Here is a 15,143-nt window from a genome sequence, read left to right on the forward strand (position 1 = left end):
TAATTTAGGGAGTGTGAAAATTTTACAAATAATACTAATATATTGGATCAATGTTTGGAAAACCTGGATTTAACCTTTCCTCCTCATTTATAAGTTAGCACTTATTCTCAAAATTGATATCACAGTGAAATGAGATAATGCCTGCAACTCAACTCAAGAAGTACATGTTGAAATTGCTCAACACAATGAATTAATTTCTGATCCCTTCAGGCAGTTAGCACATTATAATGAAAACAACTATGATAAGCTATCTCAGGTTAGAATTTCTTGAACCTTATTAGTTGTATGAACTTGGGGAAGTTACATCACCCCATTGAGGTTCTGATTTTTCAACATTACAGCAAACAAAATAATCTTTTTTAAAAAAATAATAATCTTTTAAAAGGATTGTTAGAAGGTTAGGTTAAACTAGATGGATAGATAGATGATACAGAGATTCCTTATATAAAGATTTTTGCACACAAAAGACTGAGCACAATCAAACTCAGTTGAGCTCAATTCAGCTTAGTTTCTTTCCTCCTACCCCTTCCCCAGTCTTTTATTCAAATATGTTCTATAATAATAAATGTATGAGTAGAAATCATTTTACCTTTTATAATCCCTGATGTCAGTACACTATTTGTCTTGAGATTGTCAAAGGATTTGCTATTATTTTTCCTCCAAGCATGTGTTTGTTTGTTTTTGCTTCTCATTCCTTTTCTTTTCATGATTCAATAGGGCAAGGAAAATTTTCTTCAGTCAAACATCTTGCCTTCTTGAGAAATATTCCTTCAGTAGATTTTTGTTTCTTCCCATTTTCCTCCATTTTTTGAAAGAGCTTGTGCCAAAGAATCCTTTTTTTTTTCACTTGTTTGTATTTCATTTATTTTTCCCATCTCAATAAATAAGGACTGATAGCCAGATACAGTGGATTATCAAGTTTTCATCATCAACTCTTATTTCAATTAAATTCTATACTCTCTGCCTGTTGCTCTAGTCCTGTTTTTCTTTTTTTTAATAAATATTTTTAAATGTTTTATTTATTTATTTGAGAGAGAAAGAGCATGAATAGGAGGGGCAGAGGGTAAGGAAGAAGCAGACTCCCTGCAGAGCAGGGAGCCCAGTGCAGGGCTCCAATCCCAAACCCAAGATCATCATCTGAGCTGAGGGCAGACACGTAACCCACTTAGCCCCTCTGCACCTAACACAGGGCTTGAGCTCATGATTCTAAGATCAAGGATCACATGCTGTGCCAACTAAGCCAGCCAGGTGCCCCTGGAATTTTTTTCCCAAGTTTTTATTTCAATTCCAGTTAGTTAATTAATGCACAGTGTAGTGTTAGTTTCGAGTATAGAAATGAGTATAGATTCATCACTTACATACAACAGCCAGTGCTCACCACAAGTGCCCTCCTTGATACCCATCACCAATTTAACACATGCCCCTGCCCACCTCCCCTTTGGTACCATCCATTTGTTCTCTATAGTTAAGAGTCTGTTTCTTGGTTTACCTCTTTTTCCCCATGTTCATTTATTTTGTTCCTTAAATTCCACATATGTGTAAAGTCAGATGGTATTTGTCTTTCTCTGACTCTGTTATTTCACTTTGCTTTATAGTCCCTAGCTCCATGCAAATTGTTGAAAATACAAGGTTTCATTCCTTTTTTATGGCTGAGTAATATTCCATTGTGTCTATACACCACTTCTTTATCCATTCACTAGTCAGTGGACATTTGGGTTCTTTTCATAATTTAGCTATTGTTGATATTGTTATAAACGTCAGAGTGCAGGTATCCCTCAAATTAGTATTTTTGTATCCATTGGGTAAATACCTACGAGTGCAGTTGCTGGATCATAGGGTAGTTCTATTTTTAACTTTCTGAGGAGCCTCCGTACTGTTTTCCAGAGTGGCTGCACCAGTTTGCATTCCCACCAACAGTGCATGCAGGTTCCCTTTTCTCTGCATCCTCGCCAACATCTGTTATTTCCTGTTTTGTTGATTTCAGCCATTCTGACAGGTGTGAGGCGATATCTCCTTGTGGTTTTCATTTGCATTTCCCTGATGATGAGCGACGTTGAGCATTTTTTCATGTGTCTGTGGGCCGTCTGTAGGTATTCTTCAGAAAAATGTCTATTCATGTCTTCTGCTTATTTTTAAACTGGATTGTTTGTTTTTTGGGTATTGAGTTTTGCAAGTTCTTTATATATTTTGGCTACTAACCTTTTATCAGATCTGTCATTTGCAAATCCTTTTCCCATGAAAATTTTTTTAGCCAAAAATCTGCCAAGAGCATATTTGAGCCTAAAAATGTCACACAATAAATATGGCATAGTAGCCAACAAGGATTTTGCAAATCTCTGCCAAAATTCAGTTTTAACTTGAAAATCTGGCACACGTTTCTCTTCTCTGCTCTAGGACTTATTGCTTTCTACAGATTTTCTCCTCTTGTCCCTAGACAATACCATGCAGTTGAACCAGGGATGGGCAAGCAAGTGTAACAACAGGAAAACAGAGCAGGGCTCCCATTGCTAAGCAAAAGCTATTGTTGCTTTTCATTTCCTCAGTGCATTAAGAAAAATTAAATGTTTTTTACCTCTAGGATTTGGAAACATTACAAGACCCATTTAAATTGAACATTAAGTCTTAATCCCTAAGTTAAAGTAAAATGCACAATTTGTTTAATTGTAGATATGCTATTCAACAATATGGGGCACACTTATGAGCTGGAGGAAATGGGGTAGGGGACGGTGTATTCTTTTCTCCCTTCATTTGACTTCAATGTTATCATTTAAGCAAAACTGCTGAGAATAACAAGTCATTTTAAAGTAATTTAAATACACCTCAAACTGAAAATTTAATATTTCCCTAAGCTCTTAATGACCCATTTCAAATTTTCTAACTCTATTAAGTCTATTAAAGAGAATCAAAGGACCAAGCCTAATTCCTTGAAGAGGGTATAGGCAGCATATGGAAACTGGAAAAGTATGAGAATGAGAGTGATCCCTGACACCAACCTAGGAAACGCGTTCATGGTTCACAAAATTTTAATACTAAAATTGCAAAACATGATTTTTGCGAGAAAGAACTAATAGTAACTGTGGAGAACTATCAGAATAATAGAACTGTGGATATACATATAGTTATCCATTATATATTGGATATATATATCTACAGTTCTATTATTCTGATCTATATATATAAATATATATAATATATAGAAAATATAAAATATATAATATATATATATATAATCTCCATAATAAACTTGAAAGGCATCAATGTCAATGTTCCCTAAAGCAGGAACATGAAGTATTTAAACATTTATGAAAGAATACTTTAAGTCTGTTACTTAAAATGGTTTCGATTCCTGAGCCCTACCCCCCGACCTACCACATCCTTATGGGAAAGAATGGAACCTGTGTATAGGCTGTTTTAAAACATGTTTGTTGGGATTTTTAAGTACCATAAAGTTTGAGACCTATGGTTTTACACTTTATAAATGAGGAGAAATTCAGAATATTGAAGCCACTTGCCCGAAATAACACAATTGGGAGTGAGCAAAAATGGGATTGCAATGTCGTGTCCGCTTAAGTAGAAGCCCAAAGCATTCCCCACATATGGTTCAGCCCCAGGTGTAACCAGCATTGGCCAGCTCTGCTCTTCATTCATGGAGAACGCAGGAGGCTCCTCTTCCAGGAGGAAGGGCCCAGTAGAATCACCAGCCCATGCATAGTTCTCACGGTCATTTTGTTTAGCTTCGGTTTTCTTCATCAAACGTATTTCTTTCATATTGAGCCTCAGTAAATGCATGTGTTTCTTTACTTGTTTGTTTTCCCAAATGAGAGTGAACCGGATAGCTGAGTGATCTTAAGGGAACACAGTCATGATCATGTTCATCTGAAACAGGGACCAGATGTGTCCTTTCCGTTCAGAAGCAGAAACAAGTATTTTTCACTGAGACATCGGATGTGCTCCTCTCAGCTTTCACTGAGGTCTCTGATGGCCAGAGAATCTTACAGTTGAAAATCTTGTTAACGTTGACCTCCTTCTTCCCTCCTTCAGTGCTTCAGTGTCTGAAAACATCCCTTAGTGCTGTATTTTCTTTTTGTCATTTGCTAGTGCATTCTCTTATTACGGCCTCTCCGTGTACCCTCCAAAGAGTACCACAGAATATGAAAAAATAAAAATAGATAAAAATATTAGCTGACGCACCTACTCAAAACAACCATTTAAAATCGTATTATAAGACACTGATCAAAAAATAACGTAAAAAAAAAAAAAAAAACCTAACATTTATCAAGTGCCCTGTGACAGGAGCCGGGTGTGTGCATCTCATGTAAGCTCCCCATGCCCCTATGGCCCTGGAAGCATCCCCCACAGCCTTAAAAGATAGGGGCACCTGGGTGGCTCAGTCAGTTGAGTGTCTGCCTCCCCCGGGGTCATGATCCCGGGGTCCTGGGATGGAGCCCAGCGCCTGGCTCCCTGCTCAGTGGGGAGTCTGCTTCTCCCTCTGCCTGTGCTCTCTCGCTCGCTCTCCAATAAATACAAATTTTTAAAAATCTTAAAAAAAAAAAAGATAATGAAACTGAGGTTTGGTTACACAGCAAAAAAAAAAAAAAAAAAAAGTCTCATTTGAACCAAATGCTTTCTGCTTTCTAAATCCTTATTCTTTCACTATATGTATACCACTGAGTTGTTTTTTTGTTTTTGTTTTAACTTAACTAGTAGGAGTTAACACAGAGCAAATAGAATTATAAGCAAAGAGCTTTTATTCTCATACTCAGTCTCCCCGCCTGGATTCTCTTTGATCCCTGTTCCTTTGTCAGGAACAGACCTGCCCATCCCTGGAGTCTTTGGGAGATGCGAGCCTGTGTTTCGTGATTATCACAGGGAGGAGGTAAAAAGACTCCAGAGATGGACTCCCTGTGTGCAACTCCCAGCACTAGCCTTGGGAATATGAGGCTTTAGGCACATTTGCTCATCTCTCTAAGCATCTCTTTTCACACGCTGCGCCCTGGGGTTGCTGTGAGGCACAGAGGAGACAGTTTGTGTAAATTAAATTGCTGAATACAGTAAAGCCTCAGCGTGCGGCAGTTGCAGTGTCACGAGTGCAGCTGGCATCAGGGATGTGACCTCGGGTAAACTGCTTAACCTCTCTGAGCTGGAGCCGCATCTTAGAAAAATTAAATGACATATCGGTCACGGCTGTGTGATGATAAAAGGGAATTAAATCGGACAACTTATAGAAGTTTTCTAGCAAAATGCTTGGGAAAGAGCGGACACCTAAGAAATGCTACCTCTTACCTCTGTGCTGCAGACATCCCAGGGCTCCTCTTCCTCCTCTTCCTTCCTGTATCATGGTTTTTTAGGGACGGAAGAGCTGACCTGAGTCTGCCGCTCTGTCATGCTCAATACAAAGCAAGTAGGCCAGCTACCACCCTACTCAGGAGGAACTACCCTCCCTACAAACTGGGTTTGGGTTCCGCCAGCATTAGTTAAGTGATAAAAAACAATCCACCCAAGTCTCCCAGGAGGACCTAACGCACCTGTAGTTATGCAACAAACCAAGTGTCTGGAGTCTGTCCCACTTAGCTGCTATTAAAGTTCAGTGGTAAAAAAAATAAATAAAAATAAATAAATAAATAAATAAATAAATAAATAAATAAATAATAAAATAAAGTTCAGTGGTCTAGAAACTGCAGTCGTCATCTCCACCAATGAGCCTACACCCTTGGAAGCTCATTGGAGCTTTGACCTCTTTAAAATATAAAATGTGTAAGGGCAGGGGAAGGTGGAGCATCTATTACTGAATACTGTGCCAGGAGAGGTGTGTTTGCCAAAACTGGCAAAACTAAATCAGCTGTTTTTCACTTTCATTTAATTATTGATACATGAACATCCTACCCATAAGCTCTGCTGGGGAGAGGGGGTGGTCCTGTGGGTTGTCCTGTGTTCCCCGTTTGTGTCTGTATCCTCATCTTCAGCTTCAGTGATTGGCTACTACAGAGTAGAATGAATGAGTAGGAAAGTAGGGTTGCCTGGTTGTGCAGGGTCTGAAAACAGTTACTTTCTCTCTTGTGCCCCAGGAACATATTCTAGTTTAAATGCAAAGTGTGGCCCCTGGGGGCTGCCCGTACCCCCTTCTGAGCGGCCCGCCAGACACAACATGCTTATCTCATGCTGGCTTTCATACAGGCTGAGCTGCCGGGAGGCCTGGGTCAATCAATAGGTCAATCGGAGTTTTGCATTCATGGGGCTTCACAAGGGATGGTAAGCAGGGTGCGTACTGCAAGTATGTTTTCTCTCCACCACATATGTTCCATTGTCTCTCTCTTTTTTAAAAGATTTTATTTATTTATTTATTCATTAGAGACACAGACTGAGAGAGAGAGAGAGAGAGAGAGAGAGGCAGAGAGACAGGCAGAGGGAGAAGCAGGCTCCTTGCAGGGAGCACGACGTGGGACTCGATCCAGGACCCCGGGGTCACACCCTGGGCCGAAGGCAGATGCTCAACCGCTGAGCCACCTAGGTGTCCTCATATGTTCCATTATCTCATTAAATTTCTCCTACAAAACAAAGATAAAATTACTACGGTTTTTGAGATAGTGACTGCAGAAGCTCTGAGTTAGAGCCCTGTGCAGAGGTGCAGGTGGCTTACACACGAACTGTCCTTATTCCTAAACTCGGTGTTGTGGCCGGGCCACCTGGGTGTTCTGAGATCGAGCCCCCAGGTGGGCTCCCTGGTCAGCATGAGTCTGCTTGTCCCTTTCCCTCTCCCTCTTTTCTCCCTCCCACTGCCTTGCATTCTCTCTCTCTCTCTCTCTCTTTCTCTAATACATAAAAAAAATCTTTAAGAAAAAAAAAAAATCAATGTTCTGGCCATGCCTCTCAGTCACACACAAGCTTTGACAAACCTCTGTGGTCTCCCTAATTAGTCCTTCTCCCTTAGCCCATGTCCCAAGGTCCTCCACTAGTCAGATTCTCTTTTTCCTGGGCTTTCTCACCATCCCCCCTCGTGCACTGCGTGTTCTAGCCGTGCTGAGCGTAACCCTAAAATTCCCTGCCTCCGCACATTTGCTCACTCTGTCAAGACATGCCCACCTTTCGAAGTACAGCACCGGTGCCCCCCTCTTATTTGAAGCCCTGGGTTTCCCCTGCCCTTTGCACCCTAAAATCGCACTTCCTTTAAGCAGCAGAATATTTCATATCTCCTTCTTGTTAACCCTGTAGTGTCGTTCCCTGAATCACTGGGGCACTTCTGTAACTCTCTGAGATATGGTAGTGAGATCCCGGATCCATTCATGTTTTGGAAATCTCCCTTGGCAGCCAGCTCGAGACCAAGAGACTGAACAGTTAATTTACTTTGGTTCTGCGCTTCATTTCTTTAGACATGTAACCCGATTTCTCTTCAAGCATCAACAGTTTCAGCAGACTAGTTCGAATTTGCGAACCCTACTGAAGCTCTCGCTCTGAATCTATTCAGTGCCATCATTATTCCTTCTTCCTCAAGTTCACGCAGGGTAGCACTATAACCTTGAATTGCTGAAAGTCCTACGATTAAAATGATCACATTTCCTTTGTGCAAAAAAATAAAAAAATAAAAATAAAATAAAATAAAATAAAATAAAAGATAAAATAAAATAAATAAATAAATAAAATAGGGTTCCGCTTCACATTTTAAAAATTCTATCATTGTTAAGTAAAAAAAAAACTCCTTTTAGTATGAGATAATATGATATCTCTATAATATAGGTCATATTTATTTTATAGGAAGAATACTACAGAATCACATCCTGCTTTCCTTATATTTCAACAGCTTCCTTGCAGTGGGTGTAGGGATGAGCAGGCTGCTGAGCCTGTTGTCACCCATTCCTGTGTCTTGCGGCTCACATTCACAAAGCCCTAAAAGGCTGGCTGCTGCTTCCGGAGAGGTGCTTGGGCACTGCACATCCAAAACGCGTTTGCCTTCCTATACTTGAAAGTAGAGTGTTTAGGTAGTTTATATTTTGTATGAACAGAACATTTCAGGGTGGCACCCGTTAGCATTGTGCGGATGTGTATGCCACAGTTTCACATTTAGTACCATTAGGCCCTTTTGAAACCTAATATTACATCTTTAGAGTCAAACATGGTAATAGGTGTGTGGTTTTCTTCCCGTGCTGGATTCAACCTGGAGGGTCTCATTGTCTCCCGTTGCGATCACACTATAAAGACCTGAGAAAAGAAAATTGGAAAAATGATGAATGAAAAATAGAATTAATTTCAACAACTAGATATAAATATGAGTGATTTAAAATATGATATAGTTGCAGCATTGAGAACGAAGACCAAAGCAAAGTATGTATTTTATATATCAGACACATTTAATGGAGTGCATTATAAAATTCTTTTTTGGGGATCCCTGGGTGGCTCAGTGGTTTGGCGCCTGCCCTCGGCCCAGGGCGTGATCCTGGAGTTCCAGGATCGAGTCCCGTGTCAGGCTTACTGCATAAAGCCTGCTTCTCCTCTATCTGTGTCTCTGCCTCTCTCTCTCTTTCTATCTGTGTCTCTCATGAATAAATAAAATCTTTAAAAAAAATAAAAATAAAATAAAAATAAAATTATTTTTTGTGTGCATTATAAAATTCTTAACTTTGAAATTAAATCACATGATATCTATTCAAATTTGAACCACTGGTGTTCAATGAAATCATGTACCAAATAACATTTTTTTGAATTATTTGCATAAATTAATTTTATCCCAAAATCACCTGTCCCGAATAATCCCCAATTATTTCATATTAGTATTATTTTATGGAAACATACATAAGGGATTATGGTCATGCTTACACTTCACTAACAGACCAATCTATGACACCAACACAATCCCTTTAATGAATCCTAAAGAAATAAAATGGCAGCATTTTTCAGCTTTTCTAAGTGAAACTATGTTATGACCAGTGAGTAGAAGCATCCCTATTGTCTTGGTAAGTCTAGTCCTGCAGTAAAAATATTTGTTTCAGACTTATGCAGACTGACACAATACACTGACATTTCCCAAATTTGCTAGTTCTCATCCCATGCATAAAAAAATAAGTATTTTTATAGTAATAAAATTAATTCAAAAGGACTGCAATTGCTATGTGCAGTATTTTGGTTCACACAGTTATATTGCCAAGAATAAATTAATAGCTTGCTTTTTTTTCCCCTTAAATAACTGTTCTATTGTCTAAACACTTTAATTTTAAGAAAGGAGTGGACCGTATCTCCAGCAAATCCATGTGTGCACAAATGCACTACAATGGGAAACTCATGGTCCCCCAGAAGGTTATTTGCCCCATTCCCACCAAGGAAATGTGATGAAGTCTTACTGCTAGGATATTGGCAAAATCAAATATATGGATCGCTCCTTCTAAGAGTCGTGAAACAAGAGATATTTCTGATCATTAATGTAAATGACTTTGAGATAAATAGATCTACTCCAAAGACCATCATAATTCTCTCCCTATGGAACATTCTTTCATTTAATAAAAGGAGCACTGCAAATTTCCTTAGACCCTTTTATCTGCAATTAATCCCAACCTTTAGGTCTTTAAATTGAAAGGTATGGCATAGGAATCATAATAGGTGTTATTTTACAAGTTTCTAGTCCCGGGTCTTCATCTTTTTTCTGAAAGTAGGAGAAAAAAAAAATATTGGCTTGACCACTACGATTTATTTTCCACTCAAGCCTTGCTTGACTCATCAGAACAGTTACAACGTCCAGGAGTGGCACTGGTATTGCAGTGACAGATTTTTTTTTTCCATCACAAAGTTCTTTTTTTTTTTTTTTTTCTTGTCTCAACCAGTGGCAGGATTGGAAGAGTCAGTTCAGAGTGGGGTATAGGTGTGCTTTCAAATATTTAGCCTAATAGAGAGGTTTTCCCACAAAGCTTAATCTTGGAACACCTATTAAATGCTTCGAAAAACTTCTCTTCCAGGGGCTCTTGCCGAGGGCTACTCTTCAGAAGCAGCTGTTAGCTCTGTGTCCTGCAGGCAATGGTCTGGGCCTCAGAACTCCTGGAAGTATTATTCCCTCGGCCAGACAGTCATTAACTGTGCTCTCAGGCAAGTTGCTTTCTCCGTTACTTCGCTTATAAAATAAACTGTTTGGACTAAATGAAGTCCAACATGGACTTGAGCATTAGATAGGCTGCATTGGGCCTCTCTCCTGTCTTCTCTTGGTCATAATGCCCCAGACTGTGTGATGAATAGATGTGGACTGTGTCTGTGGTATCTCCCTCTTCACACACACTGAAACATCTCAGTGGCAGCAGGAATGACAACACGGGCCTCAGAGCCACGTGTCGCCACCAGGCACACCTATTTTGCAATTTAGCTAGGGCCAATGAGGAACTGGATTTTAAACTGTGTTTAATTTTCCTGAATTTAAGTTATAAAACTGTTGGACACATGTAAGCATCTTTGCAGCAACTTGGAGATCTGAATTGCCTTTTTCAACTTTAATGAAATTTAAATGCCGATCAAGTAGATAGAAATTTAGCATTCAAATAGAAATGTCCCGTTAGTCTAATAGGACATACCAGCTTTAATGACTCAGAAAATTGCATTCATAATTCTTGTTTGTTTATATATTTTTAAGTAATCTTTAATCCCGGTGTGGGACTTGAACTCATGACCCAGAGAACAAGAGTCAGATGCTCCAAGCTGCCCCTCATTAATATTTACGTTGACTACATGCTGAAATGACAATATTTTGGATATTGGGTTAAATAAAATGTAGTGTTAGGTTAATTTCAGCTATTTAGTGTTTTTAGACACGTGGCTACTAATAAATTGGAAGCTACGGTTGTGGCCGTCATTTTGTTTCTTTCGGATAATGTAAAGGATCCTTGCACACCTGGCTCTGAGGATGTTTGGATTTGATGACTAACCTCGAAGGTTTGTTTGTCCTTAGGTTCTCTCTTTTCCTTAAGTATCTCCTATGGCAGGGGCTTGCAGTGGTGTGAAGGATGAAGGTTGGCATCAACACAGAACTGGGGTTCCACAGTTGGAACACCAATTAGTACCATTCGTAAAGCCTAGGAATACTTTGCTTTGGACGGTCTAATCCTAACCTTAGTAGAGCCCAGTGGAAAGAAAGTCTCACTTTACCTTTGTGTAGATGAGAAGAATGCGTCCCAGAAATGTTCATGATACGCCCTGGGACAGAGAGCAGTTAAGTGATGTCATAGCATCGATTGGGACTCTCAGTTATCCCTCATGTTTTGATTATTGAGGTGACCTCACACCTCCCCAATCCCACCCTTCTTATTCTGAGTGCCCCAAAACCCTTAGGGATAACAGATGTCAAATAAAACTGATGGCTAAGTGTTTTATTGGCTTTGTTGTAGGCTGCTGGGGTTGGAATCTGACTTACTAGATTCTTCACTTTAGGCAAATATCCATATTTCAACCTCTCCCTGAGCTGATTTCTTTTTATTTTTTAAATTGTGATTAAAAAAACACATCATTATGAAATCTGCTCTCCTAATAAATTTGTAAGTGTCGAATATAGTATTGTTAACTATGAGCAGGTGGTTGCCCAGCAGATCTCTAGGCTTTTTCATCTTGCATGACTGAACCTCTATAATCACTGAACGGCAACTCCCCATTCCTCCTGCCTGCAGCTCCTGGCACCCACCATGCTACTTCTGCTTCTATGAGCTCCACTATTTTAGATACCTCATTTAAGGGGCATCATGAAATACTTGGGCATCTGTGACTAACTCGTGCCACTTGGCACCAAATCTTCAAGTTTTACTCGTGTTGTAACATACGAAAAGATTCCTTTTCAAGGTTGGGATAATAGTAGCATGCACATTCTGGATTTATTGCAAATGCCAAAGGAAAGACTCTGCAATATATTAAGGGGTCATTTTATCTTAGCTTTGAATACTTTTATGTATTTATTTTTTAACTTTGAATACTTTTAATAATTAATTCCGGGTCCTGTGGAAAATAGCATGTGGCAAAAAGAAGGCATATCCCCAGAATCAGAGGGTGTGCCCTCCGCCTTCGACAGAACAGTAATGTCTCCCATCGCTTAAATAAACTTTAGCTAGGCTTCCTTCTGATTCTAAGCCCCTGACTTCCTTTTTCTTCAAGCACGTACTATAGAAAACTTACGACTGTAAATCGTTTCCCTGCCCCTATGAGACATATGCCAAACTTTCTTAAAAGACTCTTGCCAGTTTTAAGACTCAGGAATGTCTTTGTTAATCCAGGACCTGAGAGTCATCCCTCTGAAATAATAATCCTCAAGCAAGATATCATCACCCTATCTCAGAGGCCCTGTGGGATAATAGAAACCTAACTTTGATAGACAGCAGTTAGCAAACACAGGTGGCTTAATCACAGCAAAACATTTGCGAACTTAGGAATAACTCAATATGCTCCACACCTTCCACTGGCAGATGTTTCCCAGAGTTCTCCAATACTTTTCTACTAGCTCAGCCTCTTGATTTCAGCTGAGTGAAATTCAGACTTTAGTTCTGGCCTGTGTCTCCTATTGTAATAGCCTTGAATAAAGTGTCCCTTGCCTGTTTTACATTTATTGTTTTAATAAATAAAATGTCTTAGTATATAAGCATTCTTAGAAAAATAATAACTGATTAAATTTAAAATCAAGGGTCATTGTTACGGAAAAAAAAAAAAGACTAATACAAATAATTCCAAACCAAACCTCAGGGAAACTAGAGAAACTAAAGTACATTAGTTCACTAACATATTATATTTTAGTTCTCACAAACTTCTTGGCTTGGGGTTGAAAAATAAATGAAAGCTATTCTACGAGACTTCTTCTAAGTTAACTTAATCATAGACTCTAAAAAGGCAGTAGGTCTTCCCCCTATTCTATTTTTGAGACTTTCCTTCCTTCTACCAGAATCTCTGCTTTTTATCTAACATTATATCCATCCCCTGAATTCACAGGACATTAAATTGGAGATAAAAGTTTCTTCTGTCCACTCATTTTTAAGTTTTCAACATTTCTGGAGTTGGCCTTTAATTTAAAACAGCGAACAAGGGCAGCCCGGGTGGCTCAGCGGTTTAGCGCCTCCTTCAGCCCAGGGTGTGATCCTGGGGTCCCAGGATCGAGTCCCACGTCAGGCTCCTCTGCCTGTGTCTTTGCTTCTGTCTGTCTGTGTCCCTCATGAATAAATAAATAAAATCTTAAAAAAAAAAAAAAACAGCAAGCAAAAGAAGACACTGAAATAGTGTTGTTGGGGATATAAAAATGAGCAAGAGTTGCCTTTGTGTTCAGTGTGTGCACTCTAATTTTTTACAGAAATTACTACAAAGAAGCTTCAGATTGTAAAAGGAGATATAAGTATATTGGTATTTTGAGTGAAATCATAGTTATCAAACCTATTCGTGATAAGCAAAAGAAATGCGTATCTTGATTATTTAAGGAGAGATGGAATTTGGAAGGATTACATAAAGAGTGAAAAAGGACAACCCAGTAAAGGGACTAGGATAAGCAAAGACATCCCACTTTTGTCAAAGTGTTTCAAGAATAAGAAATCAGCTAGTTTGGTTGGTACCATAGGGTAAAGTAGAGTAGTCATGGAAAATATGCTACAAGGGTAAGCGGGGAGTTCAAAAACTGAACTACACAATGTGACTTAGTTGACAAATCCCTGGGAGCCCTTGCAGTTTTTTAAAGCAGGATATGATGTGGCAACCTTGTGAGGGCAGAATTGGGATAAAACCAATTAAAAATGGGAACAATGATAAAGAGTATTAAAAAAAAAGTCTTGGCACTACCCAACTTCATGCTTAATAAAAACCTATGTAATCAAAACATTGTGATATTACTTAAAGAATAGACCAATGGGACAAAATAGCCCCCAAACAGACTCATTTAAATATGCTCAACTGATCTTTGACAAAGAAGGAAAGGCAATACAATGGAAAACAGTCTTTTAAATAAATGGTTCTCAAACAATTGAATTTTCAATGCAATAAATAAACAATCTAGGCAGTGACCCTCTAACCTTTAAAAAAACTAAATCAAAATCAATTATAGACCTAACTATAAAATTTAAAACTATAAAAACTCCTAGAGTATAGGACAGAAGAAGATCGAGATGACCTTGCCTATAGTGATGACTTTTTAGATGCAATATCAAAGTTGCAATGCATGAAATAAATAATTGATGAGTGGAATTCATTAAAATTAAAATCTTCTACTCTGCAAAAGGCATTTTCAAGAGAATGCGGAGATAAGCTACAGACTGAGAGTAAATATTTGCAAAAGACACATCTGATAAAGGACTATTATCCAAAATACAGAGTGAACTTTTAAAACTCAATAGTAAGAGAATAAAGAACTAGATTTTTTTAAATGAGCTAAAGGCTTCCACCGACACCTTATTAAAGAAGATCTGCAGATGGCAGAAAGCAAGCATGTGAAAAGATATTTAATATTATATATCACTATGGAATTGCAAATTAAAACAACAATGAGGTATCACTACGAATCTCTTAGATTGGCCCCAAATTCAAAGCACTGACAATGCCAAATGCTAACAAGGATGTGGAGCAACAGGAATTCCGATTCATTGCTGGTGAGAATGCAAAATGGTGCAGCCTTTTAGGACGACAGTTGGGTAGTTTCTTCCGCATCTAACCATATCCTTCCTATATGATTTCACAACAATCATGCTGGTTGGCATTTACTGAAAAGTAACTGCTACTCAAGAGAGATAAGACTTATGTGTCCACAAAATACTGCTCCTAGGTGTTTGGTAATTGCCCAAACTTGGAAGCAACGAAGTTGCCCTTCAGTGGGCAAATGGATAAATAAATTGCGATAGATCCAGATGATAAAATATCATCCAGTACTAAAATGAAATGAGCCATCAAGCCATGAAAAGACATGGAGGAAATGTAAATACATATAACCAGGTGAAAGAAACCAATCTGAAAAATATGCATATTGAATGATTCTAAGTGCTTGACCTTCTGGAAAAGGCAAAACTATGGAGACAGTAAAACAATCAGTGGTTGCCAATGGTTAAGGGGGAGGAGAGGATGAATAGGCAAAGAACAGAAAGATAGCGTGGCACTGTCTTTATAATTCCGTATGTATAATACTAGAGTGGCAGATACGTGTAATGTCCACACACATTTGTCAAAACCCT

This window comes from Vulpes vulpes, chromosome 11 (genome assembly GCF_048418805.1).
Source record: "Vulpes vulpes isolate BD-2025 chromosome 11, VulVul3, whole genome shotgun sequence".
Classification (NCBI taxonomy): domain Eukaryota; kingdom Metazoa; phylum Chordata; class Mammalia; order Carnivora; family Canidae; genus Vulpes; species Vulpes vulpes.